The sequence below is a fragment of the Cupressus sempervirens genome, chromosome 4, assembly GCF_028749045.1.
Source record: "Cupressus sempervirens isolate cs-2001-9-10 chromosome 4, ASM2874904v1, whole genome shotgun sequence".
NCBI classification, from domain to species: domain Eukaryota; kingdom Viridiplantae; phylum Streptophyta; class Pinopsida; order Cupressales; family Cupressaceae; genus Cupressus; species Cupressus sempervirens.
The window spans coordinates 656245760-656265540 of NC_143121.1; positions in this window are offsets into that span (position 1 = coordinate 656245760).

Genomic DNA, 19781 nt, shown 5'->3' on the forward strand with positions numbered 1-19781 from the left:
AGAGCCCTACACAGGCAACTGCAAGAATTGCAAGAAGAGACTTTTAGAGGGATGAATCTTGCAATAAGAGATAAAAGTGAGGATGAATTCAAAGAAGGAAATTTTGATCAGGAGGGAGAAGAAAAAGTTGTGAACCAAGAGGAAGAAAGGATTTTCAAGGTCATTTCCAAGATTGGGAAAAGACCTAAGATTGAGGTCCCCACATTTTTTGGACATCTTAACCTAAATGAATTGTTAAACTTGATTAATGAGTTGGAATAATATTTTGAGTATGAAGATATTAAGGATCCTGATAAGGTCAAGTTTATGAAGGCTAGATTGAAGGGTTGTGTAAAGATCTATGGGTAGGAGATTCAATTGGAGAAAATAAAAAGAGGAAAGGAGAAAATCACAAGATGGTAATAGATGGTAGATAAGTTGAAGTGATAATTTTTTCTTTTTTATTATGAGCTTTATCTTCTAAATAAAATGAAAGGGTTGAAGCAAGAAGGAATATTTGTTTAAGAGTATATAGAAGAATTCCATTGATTCCTAATTAGAACATGCCATGCAAAAGCTAAAAAGGAGAAAGTCTCTCATTACCTTAATGAGTTGAGGCCAAGTATTCAAGATTTGAGTTAAGTCTATTTAGAATGAATAGTATTGAAGAGGCATACTAATTTTCCCTAATAGTAGAGGAAAAGTTGAGCAAGAAGTTTAAGAGTAGGGAAAGTGAAAGAGGTCATGATGAAAGATCTAGCAAATAGTCTTATGGAGGCCAAAATGAAGATCTTAAAAAGAAGGATGAGGCCAACAATAGTCAAAATTAGAGGGGAAACAATTTTAATCATTTTTATTATAAGAATAAAAGGGACTAGAGAGGAAGAGGAAGACAATAAGGACCAAGAAGAGAAGATTTATGTGGGGCATGTTTTCACTATGGAGAAGAAGGTCATAAAGCTTATGAATGTCCTCAATGCCAAGAAATGATAGATAGGAGAAATAAAGGTCAAGATAATGTATCACATGTGGATGAAGATGCCAAGTCATCACATTCTAAGATGCTAAAAGAGGAAAAGTTCTAGTTAACATAAGAGTCTTATTGAGTGGTGAGGATGAACATAAGATTCCTCTAAGAAAAGAAGGAGCATGTTTTACACCAATTTAAGTGTGAGGATAAGTGTTTTGATGTGATTATTTATAGTGGAAGAATGAAAAAATTGGTGTTAGAGGAGATGGTAATGAAATTAAAGCTTAAAAGGTAGAAACACTCACATCCTACCAGATTATTTGGGGATAGGATGACCATGAGGTCATGGTCAGTGAATAGTTCCTAGTAAAGTTTAAGATTAGGAGATTCCATGATAAGGTACTATGCGATATCATACCTATGGATTCATTTCAAATGTTGTTGGGTAGGTTGTGGCAGTTTGATAGGCATGTATACATGATGGTCATGTGAATACTTATTTACTAGCAAAGGATGGATTGAGACATAAGCTAAAGCTATTAAAGGACATAGGATAACATGTATAGAATAATGCCAGAATATTTTTTGTTGATGAGAGTAAATTCGTAGAGGGTATGAAACATGAGCATATGTGTTTTCTATAATTCTAAAAGATGGTGAAGAAGAAGCATAAGTTGTACTTGCAAAAGTTGTAAATTTGTTGAACGAGTTTCAAGATATTATATTTGGTAATATTCCTAATGGATTACCACCAATAAGGAAAATCAATCATTAGATGGGATTGATTCCATGAGCCATTTTTTCAAGGAAATGTACATAATGTCACCAACAGTAAATGAAGTGTTGAATAGGCAAGAACAAGAGTTGTTGTAGAAGTGGTTATTTGAGAGCGAATGAGTCCATGTGTTCTACTAGAAGTATTAGAACCAAAGAAGAATAGAGAATGCAGGATTTGTATAGATTCTGGGGCTATTAATAAGATCACAATCAAGTAAAAATTTATATTTCCAAGGATGGATGATATTATGGATTATTTAAATAGAGTTGTGTATTTCAAAAATATAGACCTAAAGAGTAGATATTATTACATTCAGATAAGAGAAGCAGATGAATGCAACATCACCCAAAATGAGGATTATATGAGTGATTATTCATGCCTTTTGGGTTGAACAATGCATTGAGCCATTTCATGTGGCTCATGAATGAGGTACTAAAAGAGTTTCTAGGTAAGTTTGTCATTGTCTAACTAGATGATATTTTGATCTTCAATAAGATATTGAAGGAACATATAATACATAGTTGTAGGGTGTTTGAGAAGTTAAGGGAAGAAATTTTTTTGATTAATTTCAAGAAGTGCAAGCTTTGTAAAGAAGGAGCCAGTGTACCTAAGATTTGTAGTTTCAACAAAATGTCTAGAAATGGACCCAGAGAAAATGAAGGCTATTCCCAAATGGCCTACTCCAAGGAGTGATATTGAGGTAAGATATTTTCATGGTTTGGCTAGCTTTTACAAAGATTTTATCAAGAGTTTTAGCAGCTTTTGTGGACCCTTGACTAAAATAATGAGAGGGAATAGGAAGGAGTTTAAGTGGACTACAAGAACATATAAGAGTTTTGAATTGTTAAAATAGAAATCTATAGAACAACTTATTTTAGCACTTTCAAATTTAATAAGTTGTTTCAAGTAGAATGTGATGTTGGTGGTACTATAATAGGAGCTTTCTTAAGTCAAGAGTTAGACCTATTACTTATTTCAGTGAGAAGTTAAATGATGCCAAAAGAAGATTTTTTGTTTATGATCAATAATTTAATGCTATAGTTCACACATTGAAGAAGTGGAGACATTATCTTCTTCCTAAGGAGTTCGTTTTGTATAATGATCATCAAGCTTTGCAATATTTGAATAGTCAAGGAAAGTTGAATGAGAGGCATTTGAAATGGGTAATTTTTTTGCATAACCATATACAGTTTTTTGAAACACAGAAGTGGGAAGTCTAAGTGGGTTGCAAAGGCTCTTAGCAAGAGACAAATTTTTTTTACAAAGATGTAGATTAAGGTTGTTGAGCTCAAGGAACTCAAGAGTCTATATCTAGAGGATCCTTATTTTGGTGAATCTTGGAAAGCATGTACAAAACTTGTTACACTTGATAGAACCAAGTAGTTGGATTTCATCATCTAGGGTTGTATGTTAGTCAAAGGAAGTCAGTTCTACATTCCAAGAAGATATGTGTGAGAGAATCTTGTCAAGGAGAAACATAGAAAATGATTTTTTGGACATTTTGGTCAAGATAAAACCATTTCTTTGGATGGTGAGAATTATTATTGGCCTTAGTTATAGCATGATGTTAAAAAATTTGTACAAAGTCACATAGTATGTTTGATGGCAAAAAGAGAAAAGAAGAATACAGGGTTATATCATCCATTACCTATGCTAGAGAAGCCATGGGAAGATATTAGTATGGACTTTTTTCTTGGATTACCAAGGATTTAATGAGGGTATGATTCAATTTTTGTGGTGATCAATAGGTTTTCAAAAATAGCACATTTTATTCCTTGCAAGAACACTAATTAATGTTGTTCATGTGGTAGAATTATTTTTCAAGGAAGTGGTGAGAATACATGGTCTACCAAAGAGAATAGTTTCAAATCAAGACAACAATTTTTTTGGGTGTTTATGACACACATTATGGAAGAAGTCAAAGAAATATTTAAAGTTCAGCTCATCACATCATCTATAGACTAATGGATAGACATGGGTGGTAAATAGGAGAAAGGAGAATTCATTGAGATATTTGGTTGGACATAAACCAACGAGATGAGATTTTATTTTACCACAAGTAGAATTTGTATATAATAATTTTGTCAATAGGAGCACTGGTAAATCATCATCCCATATTGTAAACAAAAGTAGTCCAAGAAATGCTTTTGAATTGAGGAAGTTGGACAAAGGGGATATAAAACTTCCATGAGGAGGTGAGGAAACACATTACCAAGATGAATACACAATATAATGCTAAGGTAGATGAGAAAATGAGGCCTAAGGAATTTAAGGTTGGAGGTGAATTCATAGTTTATTTGGGAAGGAGAGATTTCTAGTAGGAAGATATGATGAGTTGAAAATGAAGAAGTTTGGACAATATAAGATACTTAAGAATCATGATTCAAGAAATGTCTATGAAGTACAATTTCCCACTAAACTCAATATTTCACTAGTATTTAACATTTTAGATCTAAAAAAATATCACAAAGGGGGCATTGAAGATGAGGCCATATAATCCCAATGGAGTATTTCATCAACTTAGTCAGCTACAAAATAAATTAAAGGTATATTGGACAACCATGTTGGTAGAAGCATAAGGAACATAACATATAAAGAATATCTTATCAAATGGAAAGGATGGCCTGTAGAAGATTCATCATGCCTAACAAGAGAGGGGGTTAACTATCTTTGATCTCCTCTAAACACTTGAGACATGACAATGTCACTTCTCAAATTACTTTGGGTTTTTGATGCAGGAGCATCCTAGATATAAGGACAATCCTGCATTACCCAAAAATATTTTTGTTTCTATCTTTTCAATAAGTGTTTTTTCAATGTAGAGTTGTTATTTGTGGAAATTTACTATTTTTAATAAGTTGGTCATATGAGCTCAAAATGTTCTTATTTCATAGGTGGAAGTTCATTTTAGATATATTAGCCTTCTAGGTGAGTTTTATTAACATATCATATGTATTGGTGAAATTACTGAAGCTTTTTGGTATAAAACTTTGAGCACAATTTTGAAAGCTTTAGAGGCTCTAAAATGATGTTAAAACCCAACAAATGGATTCTTTCACTATCTAGTGTTGTAGGTTAGGATTTTTTATTTCTAAAAAGTAGTTATAATAGCCAATTGGGACCATAGTTAAGAAGTCTTCAAAAATTGGGCTTACCTAAAATTATAATTTGAGATTAATTTGAGCCAACTCTATTTAATTAAATATGAAAAATAAAATAATTTTAAGGTTGGTCAGCCTCTCAAGTTAGGCTCAATTCTAGAACCTTCCTTGGTGGTGGATAATTTCCTTTAGAAGGAAGATTTTTAAGATTATCTAGGGCAATTTTGGGTAGTTTTCCGTAGCTCAGTCTTAAAGAATATTGTAAGGAAAATGCCAATGTGGCTTCGCATGTTGTATTTATGAAATCTTTAACTCTATATTTTTGGAGATGAAAAGATTCTCATTTTCTTCTTGCAAATTACTATTGTTTCTATATTTATATTATGTGTTTCTATTATTAAGGGGAGCACCCTTCATTAGCTAATGTTTTTACACTTCATGTATACACTAATGCAGATTAGATAGGAAATATTGATGACAAAAAGAGCACTAGTTGAGGAGTATTCTTTTTGGGAAGAAGATTGGTTTCTTGGTTAAGTAATAGGAAATATTGTATTTCACAATCTATGTTGAAGATAAATATGTTGATGTTATTATTTTCTATACATAATTTATTCGGATAAAGTAAATGTTGAAGGATGCCACAGTTGTCTATGATGAACTGGCTAATTTATTCACTATGATCATTCAATCCTCATTAATATTTAAAATAAATTTGTGTCGCATTCAAGGAAAAAAATTATTTCAACTAAGTATCATTTCCTAGAAGAGAAGGTGAATGAGAAAGAATTAAAGTTGGAGTATTTCAAAGATATTCAAGTTTGAGGTGATGATCCCTCCCTTTTTAAAATTCCTGATGCAAGATGACATTAGTCTAGTGGTCTCAATTGACTTACCCTAGACATCTATACTTGATGTTTTGGGAGTTTCTCGTAAAAGGGGGTAGTTGTATTGTAAGATGTGTAATTTCCTATTTGAGTTAATACACTATGTGAAGGGTGTGTTAGTCATTTTTTGTTGATGTCAAAAATGGATAATGATTCATGCAAAAAATAGAGTAATTAGAGAGAGAAAATATATGAGAGAGAGTCATAGGAGTGAGAGTTTTTACTTTTATTATTGAAGGTTTTTCACATCATATGTTGCTATCAATGTCAAAGGGGGATGTTGTTGGGATTGTTATCATTGGATATTTTTGGAGAGTCAAATTTGTTGCAGATTATGTTTGGCATTAATAGTTTTTCATTTATGTTAACATGTCTATTTATCTATTAGTATGTCTATTGATGATCAATGCAAAGATAGGTTTGGCAAAAATACTTTTTGGTGAGTTGGAGCATACAAATTTTATGGGATGTTGTTTGGTGAGTCTACAAATTATTTTTTACATCACATGTATCTATAAGTCAATTCATAAAAGTTATAGGGAATTTTAATAAGACTAATTATTGTTAGTATTTACTAAGAACTATTCTAGATAGTGGTTTAGTTTTTTGTTTGGTGCATTTTGATGAAACAGAATTTCAGTTTGTGATTTAAGATACTTCATAAAGATGTGTTTCCATGCTTACCTATAGATATTATTAAGGATTATTTGTTTGGAAGTCAATTTTCTCCTTATACATTGAAAGGGGACTTATTTCCTGACCAACTAAGCCTATAAATGTGTTGGTTGGATATTTATGATTATCTGCTAGGTAATAGTGTATTAATTAATATTGTAATGTATTTTATATGTTTCCTACTAGTAGCATTTACCTTCTTGTCTCTTCTTTAGATAAACACATTTTCACCTCTTTATCTCATGTATTAGGGTCTCCATGAAATCCTCTCATCCATATGAGCTTAGGTTCAATGAATTTGATGCTAGGGAAAATAATTTTTGAATCTCACCAGTTATAACTCCTCCTTGGAACTTGCACACTTTCTTAGATCCTAAAACACATTTCAAATCTTCACCATTAGATCTTTTCTTAATTATTCCAATCATTTATCTTGTTAACAAACTTCATCCTTATCTTAGAATCTTCTAGAATAGTCTAGATCTTCTCTTAATGTCTTCCCTTACTCAATCTTTTGAAAACTTTTCTTCATTAACTGAGTTGTGTTCTTCCTTCACTGAACACCTCCATCACTCAGTTAATATTGCACATGATTAACACTTCAATTTCTCAGTCAATATTGTTCTTACTTACTTAACCTTTCATCCTCTTTATTTAATAACCACTATCTCTAGCTTGATGTAAATTATTGATTCTTTATCTTTTCAATCTCCAAATTTATTCCTTCACTTACCAACCAAACTAACTTTCTTGTACATCATATTAATGCTTCATGTATCATGTAAAACAATCAAACCAACATTATGTTAGTATATAATGATTCATGAGTTGACCAATTAGGTTCACATACTTAACATCACTTCTTCATCTCATCTTCATACTTTGTCTTTCACTTCTTTATCCAACATCACACCCTTCAAATGATTACAACTTACATGAATTAGTGCAATCAATTTCCTTGACATCAATGAAAATATAACAACTCGTCTAACTCTTCTACATACTTTATGGCTCGATTTTAATGTTTGTCTTCATCAACTTCCCCTTTACCTTTAGTAGCATTAGTTGTTTCCAACAAACTCCCCCTATGGAATTGATTGAAATGCATTAAGAAACATATTATCCAATACCAAACTTCATCAACTTCTCAATAATATATTAATTGTATCAGACCTGATCTTCTTTTTTCAATTCTTTTCTTCATTAAGTTCTCATCTATTTCATGCTTTTGTAACTTATATCTACATTCATCATATCCTCCCCCTTTTCTCATACATTCCCCCTTAGGGTGTATCTTATTCACTTGAGCACAACACTCCCTCTTTCTTCATCAATAATTATTTTTACTTCATCATAATTTCCCCCTTTTAACAATGATGACAATAATCTTTCTCACAATAATTCTTTCTTTTTTAATCTCACATATTCTCCCCTCAACACTAAACTCTCTTCCTTTGACAATAATGTCAAATGTAACAATATGCTTCAATTAGAAACTTATATACCATGTAGTTATACCTTGTACCTTGTATGTGCCAATCATTTTTGCTTCATTACATCATCTTCATAACTTTAGGACAACCTAAAGAGTAAACTCCTATATCAACTCACAAATAAATAGTATGATAAACCATGAATTGATGAAATCATGCATCTTCTTCTAGTAATCATTAGATAGGGGAAGGACCACTAATTTACCTCTTAGATATTCAAAGGTATTCTTAGGTAATGGCTTGGTAAATATATCTATTATCTTCTCCTTTGACTTCACATTCTCTAATATTTTTTGTTTCTCCTAAAATTTCTCTCTTAAATAGTAATATTTGATAGATATATTCTTTTTCTTTGCATGTATCACTGGATTCTTTAAAAAAATTATAGCTTTTGTGTTGTCACAGTAATTTTTTATAGGATTAGTCACATCCTCTTGCATTCCTTCCAATAAGTATTTGATCCACACGATATTAGAATGATTAGTAGAAACAACTATATATTTTGCTTCAGTAGTGAATTTTGAAATACAACTTTCTTTCTTTCTTATCCATTTCACAAACCTTTCTCCTGAAAAGAAATATCCATCACTAGTATTCTTTATATCATCAATATTTCCAACCAATCAACATCAGTATAAAATCTTAGCTCAAAATCTCCATTTCTTGTACCATAAAGAATAGCCCTTTGTCCCTTTTAGATATCTAAAGGTTCTCTTCACAATAATCATGTGTGTCCCGTTAGGATTACAAGAAAATCTTGCCATAATTCCTACAACATGAGAAATATCTCTTCTTCTATGAAAAACATACTATATCATTCCAATCATAGACCTATACAATGTTTCATTTACCTTAGTAGTCTCATCTTCCTTTGATAGTTTATACCCTATGATCATTAGTCTACCAACTGGTATTGAATATTTCATGCCAAATTTCTTCAAGATCTCCTTGATATACTTGGACTAAGTTACGTAAATACCCTCCTTCACTTGTTGAATTTGCAATCTAATAAATAATTTTATGTCTCCAAACACAAAAATCTCAAAATCTTTCCTCATCTCATTGGAAAATTTTCTACACATCATTTCACATTCTCCAAATAAAATGTCATCAATAAATATTTCAGAAATGGAGATCTTATCATTAGATTCACTTTTTAGGTACATGTTATTGTTCTCATTTGTTATAATAAAACCAATTTTTATCAAATAAGAGTGTAAGCTTTCATACCATGCTCAGGGTGCCTACTTCAATCCACATAGTCCATTTTGTAGCTTACATACCATGTTCCTCTAATTAGGATCAACAAAGCCTTCTGGTTGATCAATGTAGACTTCCTCTTCTACTATACCATTCAAAAATATAGACTTGATATCCTTATGATAAAATTTGAATCCCTTGAAAGTAGAATATGCAAGAAGTATCCTTACACCTTCTATTCTATCAACAAGGCAAAATGTTTAAACATAATCAATATCTTCTTCTTGTGCATAGCCCTTGCAAACTACTCTAGCCTTGTTCCTTGTTATTTTTGCATTTTCATTCAACTTATTTTAGAATATCCATTTAGTGATAATCACATTCTTGTCCTTGGGCCTTGACACCAATGTCCATGTGGTATTCTTCTCTATTTTATCAATCTCCTAATTCATAGCAATAATCTAATATTTATTATCCAATGTATCCTTAACTATTCTAGGCTTGAACTCACAAATCAGGCATGTGTTGTCTCTCAACTTACTTCTTGTCATAATTCCAACATCTTTTTCCCCAATTATTTGGTTTGATGAATGTTTTCTTTAGACATATTTTGTTAATACAGGCTTATTTCTCTATTGTTCTATATTTTCTTCACTTGATGTGTGCTCAAATGGTTTCTCATTAAATTAGGTTATTGTTTCTTGGTGAGTTCTAGTTATTGTTTAGGTAGTGTGCTCAGTGCTCCTTCTTGTACATAGACAAACCTCTTCTAATCTTCAAGTTCTTTCTTACTTTCTTGATCATCTATTCTAAAAACTCATTAATTCTCACATTTACACTTTCAATCATTTTTTTGGTAGCCTTGTTCAAGCATTTCTATGCCTTGCTCCTAGTAGAATAGCCTAGGAATATACCTTCATCACATTTAAAATCAATTTTTTCATTTCTATCATCTCAAAATATAGAATATACTTATAAATATTTTAAAGTAACTCATATTTGGTGTATTCCCATACTAGAGTCCATAAGCTAACTTGTTTATTTGTTCAATTGTACTTGTTTTAATGTATAAATTGTAGTGTTGATGGTCTCTCTCTAGTATATCAGTGAAACCTTCTTTCCAATCAACAATGTTATAGCACAATAAATAATGGATCTATTTCTTATTTTATTGGTTCCATTTTATTGTGGTGTCCTTGGTACTTATAATTTTCTCTTAATTTCATTCACATTACAAAAGATAGTAAACTTGTCAAACATGAATACACCTACTCTGTCAGATCTCAAACATTTTAGTTGCTTACCTATTTCTTTCTCAAGTTCTCTTTCCTTATACCATTTGAACATTTGAAAAACAACAGATTTTTTTTTTAGAAACATAACTGACATCATTCTTGAGAAATCATCAACAAATAAGATAAAATATCAATCACCATAGTAGTATTGAACCTTCATAGGACCACATAGATCAATATGAACCAATTCTAATAAACCATTAGATGAGTAAGAAATACATTTGAAACTTGACTTAGTCATTTTCCAATTTGGCATTTATTACTGTTAGCCATATTTTGAGTTGACCTATTTTGAAATTTTCCTAAATTGCCCACCTAGTCATCGAAGCTTCTTATTGTCACTTCATGTTCTTTTGACCATTGAAGACATTGTATGAAGTCTCCTAAAGCTTCCTATCATTCCTTATATTTGTTCAATTAGTTCAAAGCAGTTCAATGTAGTTCAAAGCAGTTCAATCAAAACATTTTATGTTGACATTTGTTTTCTACAAGTAATTTGCGAGAGACTATAGAGTGTTCTTTTGAACTACTTCAAACCCCTTTGAATCTTGGTTTGAAGCAGTTCGAAGTAGTTCTATAACTAAGGTTCTTTGGTAGAAATTGATTATGGGTTGGTAAAGCCACCATTTTCACGTGGCCTAAATTACCACATTAAGAGGTAATAATTCAAAAGGGTGCCTTAATTTCAAGCATGGAAAAATGCCATCATGACTTAAAGTGGAAGATCTTTTCACCAAAAAAGAAGGATTGGGTGTCATTCAAATTTAATCATTGTTATATAGCCACAAAGGGAAGTATTTAATAAAAGGTTACATTGAACAATTTTGAATGTGTGAACGTAGCCACATTTGATCTGTCATGAATGCCTCATTATGAGGCTATATTTTTGCATGTATGTTCTCTTTCCCTTTAAAAGAGCATAGGTTTTCTTTCTGTTTATCATGTGAAAGGGAGATTTGAAGAAGGAGCTACTAAGGGACAAGAAAATAGGTTATTTTTCTTGGCAAGTTTTAGGTGAGAACATAGAAAAACTTTTTTTTTGTTCTACTGTCTATGTGCATTTCAAAATAGAATCAGTTTGAGCCTTGCTTTCCTTGTTTAAGATGAAATCTGTGTTACATTTCTTTGGGAATGTGTCAAGTTTGGAGTGCAAGAGACCAATTATTTGTGATACCAATTTAGAAGGTGTTAGGCTAGAAAATTTATAGTCGAATTTCCTTTAGCAAGCCAATGAATTGAATGGTTGTATGGAAATTTTGACTGGTGGTCTGATTGAAGTTGCAACTTTCCCTCTTGCTCTGTTAAGCCCTAAATTACTCCAACTTTTTATTAACCATTATGATGTAAGGAGTAAAAGTATCCTAAATAAAGATGGAGAACTTGATCTATCAATATCTAGAGAAACTATTGCCTCAGTGTTGCATCTACCAAAATTACATTCGTTGCATTTTCTCCCATCCAATCCCTAGCTAAATACCAAGAAATCCAAAGGGAATACCATAACATCCTAGCTAGGAAGTGGACAATAACTAATTATGGTAGAGGTTTAAGGCTACCTAAGATAGTCACAAAAGATCACCTAAAACCCCATATTCATGATCTTGTAGTGTTGTTACACCGAGTTAAGGGTTCAACTGATGTCCTCCTTTTTTAAGAATGGATGTTCTATTATGTTGAGATTATTTTAAAGGGGGAACAATGCATGGATTGGGCTGAAATAATTTCTAGCTCATTAAGAACATAGCTTAAATGTGCTAAGGAATCTAAGGAGAATTTCTACATGGCCTCTTATCTTACATACTGCATTGCTTGTGTTAGTAATCTCACTTCCCTACCCCATGAGATTTGGAGTGAGGAAATAATAGTCTATCAATATTGTCCCCTACTTCAAAGAGATAAAGTGTTAGAAAATTTTAGAAAGGTACATGATGTATTGGTAGAAAGCGTACATTTATCTCTGAAAAAGGCACCCATGCCAAGATTTTCCTTAGAAGCCCAGAGACTAATTCAAAATTATGGAAGCTATTACATACCATTCCCTAAGTTCACCTATTTGAGAGTAGGTGGGTTTGAGGATGAGCCAATGAGGTTACCACATTATGCACTTGATTGTTTTGTTTTAGCTGAGGTCTACAAGTAGTTATTCTCTATCAATAAGGATAATCTACCTAAAGAGAATTGGGATTTGATGTTTCCTATTAAACTTGGCCCTTTGACTTGTAGCATCATGATTAACACTTTAGTCATAGGGAGCAATTTGGTCGATTTTGGTTTTGGGTATTACCAAGGAAGAAGGGATTTTGATAGTAAAAGATTTGTGGCTCAAGTTCTTGGTCTAAAGGGTCAATTATATACAATCCCACACCTAGAGGACTTATGGAAAGACTATAAAAATGAGGAAGAAGTGTTAAATAGAGATCACTCAAGATTAACACTTCAACAAATCAATTCCCTCAAATTGAAATTTCAAATGGAAGGAGTAGTTGAAGATGGTTCAAACACTATTGAACTTGGGTGGGAGGAAGCCAGTGAGTCAAGGCAATTAGAAGAGGATTGGAATCAAGAAGAAGAGGACAATATAAATCTAAGAACTAGATCCATTCTCACCCATACAAAAAATTAACTAAGGAGGCAGAGCATGGAAGTAGTCAATAAATCATCTCCAAAGATGGTTTCTTTTTCTAAACCACTGACCTTTGACATCCAAGTTTCATCTCTTGGTGTAGGTGGTGTGTCAACTCTTGGCAAGTAGAAAAAGATGCCATCTCACACATAAAACATGGCTCCTCAAACCCGATCTAAAACCAAGTTTGAAGCTCTCATGTAGCAAGAAGTTCATAAGGAAAAGATGCTGACCCAAGGACAGGATTCGGGTAATGGTCTTGGTTTCTCAAACAATCCTAATGGTGATGTGTAATTTATTGAAGCTCCTAGGGAAAACCAACCTAAATTCATGACTCCTACCTAGGATACTCAAGCAATCTCTACTAATCTCGTTGTTCTGTCCTAGTTATCTAGCTTAGTCAGTAAGAAAAGAAATTTACAACCAGTATGTACACCTATAAAAGACATTGTAATAAAATATGTAGCATGTGGTTCCAAAATTAAAAGGCTAAAAATTGATGCCCATTTAATTAAAGACTTAGTGATTAGAAAAATCATAGCAAAATTGGCTACATATAACAAAAATCTAAATCTGGAGAAATTGATAGTGAAGGCTTCAAAGTTACTCCAGTTGAAAATGGGACCATTAATAGAAATACAAGCAATAACTTCTTTAAGCTTTCTGTTGATCAAATGTTAACCTAATCAGAAAAAGATAGTAGGGAGGAAAAGGAGCTCAAAGCCTAAGTGGTGACCATGGTTGCTTATATCGATTCACTGATGAATCTCAAAGCCCTACCAGTTGTTCAAATGCCTCAATCTTTTTATCCTAATTTTGCAGATAGCCAACAACTGGTAAAATAGATGCAAAACAAGAAGCTGCTCTCAGATGCAATGTAGGATTGGGTGAATTCCATTATCAAGGAAGGTAATAAGTTTATCCTAGAATTCACCACTATGTATGCTGAAGGGGAAATACTCTTGGGAGAGATTCAAACTCTTATTCCAGGTTGGGAAACCAAATAGAGTCGATGTCAGGCTATTGTGTTCCAAGTGACTGAAGTTGAAAATTTGGAGTGCTTAAATTTCTAAGTGAGAATCCTATGAAAATTATAGATTCCTATATGTTATTCATCATGAAAAATAACATGGGTTGGAAAGGATCGATCTACAAAGAAGCCATTAAAGAAATGCAATCCATCAAAAGCAAGATTGCTAGGATGCATGAGGAGCTTCTTAAAGATATGAATATAGTGAATCCTATAGGAATTCTATAGTTTGATTATGGAAACATGGATTCTGAAGCATTAACAAAAAGATTCAATGATGCTATTACAAAGATTAAGGACAATGAATCACCTACTGCTAGTGATTTCACCATACTAGCAAATATTGAATCCATGTTATGTCTAAACAAGAACCTCATGCCATGACAAAGCTAGAAGATAAAAGAATTCAAATGGAAAAAAGATGCTTGTAAGACTAAGCTATTGAGTTTGAAGAACCCCCATTCCCATGTGATGCAAGAATTCATGAACACCTTTAGAAGCTATAAATTAGTAAGGTAAATTGTGGGTGAAGAGGAAAAGGCCGACAATGAAGTCTAATCGAGATAGTTACTTCTGGTCATGTTTTAGGCAACCATTTCAAAAACCATTTTTTATTCTTACTGTAACTATTTAAACTGAAATGGTTGGGCCTTAATGGAGACCTTTCCGATATGTAATGAAACTATAAATGCTAGGGCATTGAACTAATTGGGGGTTAGAATAGAATGCTAGAAAATACTCTGATAAATAGATACTTTTACATAGCAATAGACAAATAGCATAAATATATTTTATTTTTTGAATGACTATGCGCAAGAAATAAGTTTATATATATATATATATATATATATATATATATATATATATATATATATATATATATATATATATATATATATATATATATATATATATATCATCTTTGATACCGCTTTAAAACTTGGTGTTTGAAGTGCTTAAATCATTATTACTTTGTGAACATTTGATTTATAGTTTGAAGATGTCTGTTGTTGTTTCTTCTACAGTTCTGTTGATCAATTTCTTGAATGAATATTATGAACTTGTTGCATCATCCTTTCTTTGAATGAATGGTTATGATGAAAAGATTGTGAGTACTTTTATCTTTATTGTATGAACGAATTATCACCTCACTACCTAGGAGTATGTGAGAGTCCTTATGGGCTTTCTAGAAAAAGTATGAAATTGGTTTTTGATTCATTGATAGATCTTTTAAAGGAAGTTTTAACTATAAATATAGAGAGAAAACAAATAACATGAAGTTTTCTCAACTATTGTGAACATTTTTGTACTTTCCAAGTCTTGGGCATAGAGCAAATTGTCATTGTGTAATTAGAAAGACAATCTATTCACTAACACTTACACATCACTTTATCATGTTTTCTAAAGCTTGGTAAACCTCTCAATCTTTTCTTTCATTTAACATTGACTATGTTATCAAAATTAACATGAAATAATCTTCTGTTCTATAGCCAAACATCATTAGTTCTTGTAATAAAATGTGTTTTCTCAATGAAATCTAGATAGACTAGATTACCTCTTAATTGTTCACCAATATCAATCTGATTTTGTCACGCCCAAACTACGAGGGCAAATACACACACAAATTTTTTTATTTTATTTTTATAATAATTAGAGTGCTCAAAGTTTAAATCAGATTCCTGCAAGAGAAGTAAAGGTTCACTACAATTCATCTTAAGTTTAAAACTCTAGTGGAGGAATACATCGTTAAGATTGATATCGATCATAAGATACGTTATTTTATTAGCTTACAATAATATGAAACAATTATTTAAATGATAAAGTAAATGTATTCGAGATTTAGATTAATTGAAAGGTATCTAAATCAAAAACAACTATAAATCTCTTTGACAAATATTGATTAACAATCTAACCGATATTGTAAAGTCACTTTTAAGAAAAATGATTAACTAAAATTAAAACTGAATATATATATATCTAAAATTTATTAACTTTAAACATTTCGACTATTTTAACATAAAAATTAACTAACTAATCTTATTAAATTTAAATTTCATTTACTAACAGCTAACTAAATCAATAATACATTAAAATTAGTTTTAAAAAAAACATATTAGTAGAGAACTAAAGTTGCATAAGTTAAATGATGATAGAACCTATAATATAATATTAATTTAACATGATACTTAAATTATAACAAAATTAAACTTATCCTTTTAATTCAAATAAAATCACCATTCTAAAACCATTTCAAATAATGCCAAATTAAAACTATAGTAGCTACTAACTATATTAAAATATATATCTATTTAAAATTACTAACTAATTAAAATCTAAACTATATTACATTAATATAAATTTTAAAACAATTAATTTACATAAATGTATTAACATAACCAAATTTACTACTAATCCATTTATTAAATTAACTAACTAGATTCTAAATCATAAAAAAATACATTTCCTAAAACAAAGCTATCTAAAAACTTAAACTAACTTTAATTTTAAATTAATCTTAAATTAAAATAAACTAAACTAAGTTATAACAAAATATTGATTAATCATTTAATCAACAAAACTAATCCTAACAATCTAATGTTAATAACATACTAATCTAAAGTTGAGTAAAAACTAAACTAACCATATACTAACACCTAACTCTATTCTAACTCTAAACTAACAACTAAGACTAACCTAAAACTTAACTTAAAAAAACAACTTACTAAACTATCCTAAGCCTAGCACTAACTTTTACCCAAACCATATCACATCAACCCCCAATTCCCAAGCGCAGATCCCTAAGACTGATGCTTGCCAAGTGCTTACCAAGGAGGCTTGGCTCTCTGCCCCAAATCCACTAGCCCTAACCACACTCAAGTGTGATGAAGCGTCCAAGGTAAGCAAGGAAAGCTAAAGGTAGAAGGCAGTAAAAAAAATTAACCTCCCTTACAAATTATTCGCAATAAATGCCAAATCTAAGGATTTGTTGAGCTGTGAATTCCCATGTCTTGGGCGCCTCCCAAAACTCTTCACGTGGACCAAAGTATATGCCATGCGAAAACCTTGCACAGGTCTGACTAAGGTATGAGAGGGCAGCATAAATATCGGCAAATAGAAGATGGAGAAAAGCAATGAAATATTTTTAAAACATTACTCACTTTCCATGATACAAATTGGTCTTACTCACTACGCCCAAAAATTGAGAAGAGAGGGGTGGATGCGATGTCATGAGTGGCCAAAGACTTGGCATTAAATTTGACCTCATAATTTTTAAACACAATGCATTCCTTTACAAACTGGCGCATGGGGTACGTAGGTTTAAATGAATAAAGAAAGGTTGGTGAGAATGGATATTAGGATAGTAAGTTAGATAATTGTTAATGTATGCAATTTCATGTTATTATAAGTATATTGCTTTTTATATCTAACTTTTAAATCTTGGAATATCTTTAAGAATATTCTCTGTCTCAAGGGGAGAATTTAAATTGCTCCCCATACAAAAACCAGAAAGTTTTTTCTCTCTTGGCACATTTTTTTTTTGTCTATATTTTTCAATTGATTTAATAACCAAAGGGGGGAAAATTATTATTTAAAAAAAAAAAAAGCAAATCTAATAGGACCACTTGCAAAATTAATAAACCAATATATTTAATTATCCATTTGAGCCAAAAATTGATTTAATTTCAATAATCAAGAAACTAAATTTTTCATTCAAAATATGATTTTCTTGTTTTCAACATATAAAGAAACATGAAGTTTTTGCCTAATTGAATCAACAACATTTCCATCCTATTTTTGATGTGCATTCATCTAATTGAAGATTTCCCGAATAAATCTCATTATAAACAAACATACTCAATCTCCATTTCTTTTATTTGCAAACCTGATTCAAAGGCTCAGTCGGGAAAGAATCAGGAAGAAAACTCGGCTTCATTGCCCATCCAACAAAGTTTGAAATACCAATTTACATAGGATATCAATCCCAAATTCAACAATATAATTTAATTTTCTTCATGACCCTCATCAAGGGATTTATAATGTTTTCTGCAACACATCTCTAGAACCATGGAGGAAACAAATATCTGATCAGGTGACAACCAAGCATAATCAAGAGACAATCAAACATGCATAATCATACATGGTTTACACCATAGGATTCACAATGAATCAAAACTAGGGAAAGGTGGATTTCTTCCAACCAGGAGAAGTCAGGCACAACACCAAATAGATGCCCAATCAGGGCTATTTACCAAGAACTTTCGTTCTTCCATTTCAACATACCATATTCATACCAGGTTTGTGCTGACAAGTAGGGGCCCATAACACCCTACCCTTTCTCCCTCTTCTCATCCTGAGAAGAGACTCTACACTGGTTGGAGTCCGACTAAACAGACCTTTCCCAAAATTGTTCACTTCTGCCCTCTCCAAGGGTGAGTAATACCAAAACAACCATGCAAGAACAATCTCAAAATTTGCAAACATGAACATGAAAGGAAATCATCCAAAAAATAACATGGTTTTTCAAAGCTTCCCAACATACCCACAAAACATACAAACATTGAAACAACAACAAGGTAGCATAAACATGAAACAAACATGGAAACTGAACAAGGTACATGAGAATTCCAACCTTCACAAAGAGGTAATGGCAATGAAAAAGTTTGAGTAGAGTTTCCTTCTCCTTGCTTCAATCATCAAGAACTCCTCTCTAAATGTAGAGATTGGGTAACAACCCCAACTAGTCCAAGAAGGGCCTCTAAATAAGCCTCAAGCTCAACCACCCAAAAGGATCAATAACTACACCCACCCACTAACAAGTCTAGAAACTCCTAACTCAACCCACACTATGGTTAAACCCTAAGTGGAGATAAGGTGAGGTAACTCAAGATAACCATGGTCAATTTTCGCACAAAGGCAAAAAGAGACTTTTTGAGTGACCTCAAAAGTCAATAAAAGGGGCTTAGGGGTTGGAAAAGACCCCTAACCCATACCCATACGCTTTGGTTATAATAATTTCATGATTTAAAGCCTTAGGAATAGGTTTAGAGCCAAACAAAAGCTAGGAAATAAAATAGGACCAATTAACAACTCTAAAAATGCAAATTAAGCACTAATCTAGATTAGAGATGACTAAACTTGATTAAGAACCCAATTAGCAAACTGACACTAACTTATACCAACTTAGGTCCATGGGTTACACAGCTAACCCTAACTAGCATGCTGAGGAGCACAAAAAATTCACGAGTGTCAAGCGACACTAACAAAACATAGTTACGAACATTAACATTTACTGAACACAGAAATAAAATACATACATCTCACAGTACAATACTTGAATTACAAACAACAAGGTTTCCAAAATTAGCACATAGAGATCAGTTATGTTCCTCTGTCGGTTTCCTCGGCTAAAAATCTGCACACTCATTGCACACATCAGTAGTCCCTTAAAATCACATGTACATAAATGTATACGTATCAAAAATTCTCATAAATTAAAACATACATCAATAAGGGTTTCTTCATCCTGCTTAATTCTTAATCATTTAAAATCTCTTAAATCAAAGTCTCAATCCTACATTTATTGATTTCATCAACATACATATACATGAAACATTAAATGACAATCATCAAATATATCTGAAAGTAACATCAAATAACATGAAATAATATAATATGTTCTAAGTATCAGATAATGTCTTGACATCTCGAGTCGTGAGTAAAAAAAAGATAAAGTAACAACTAAGGCTACG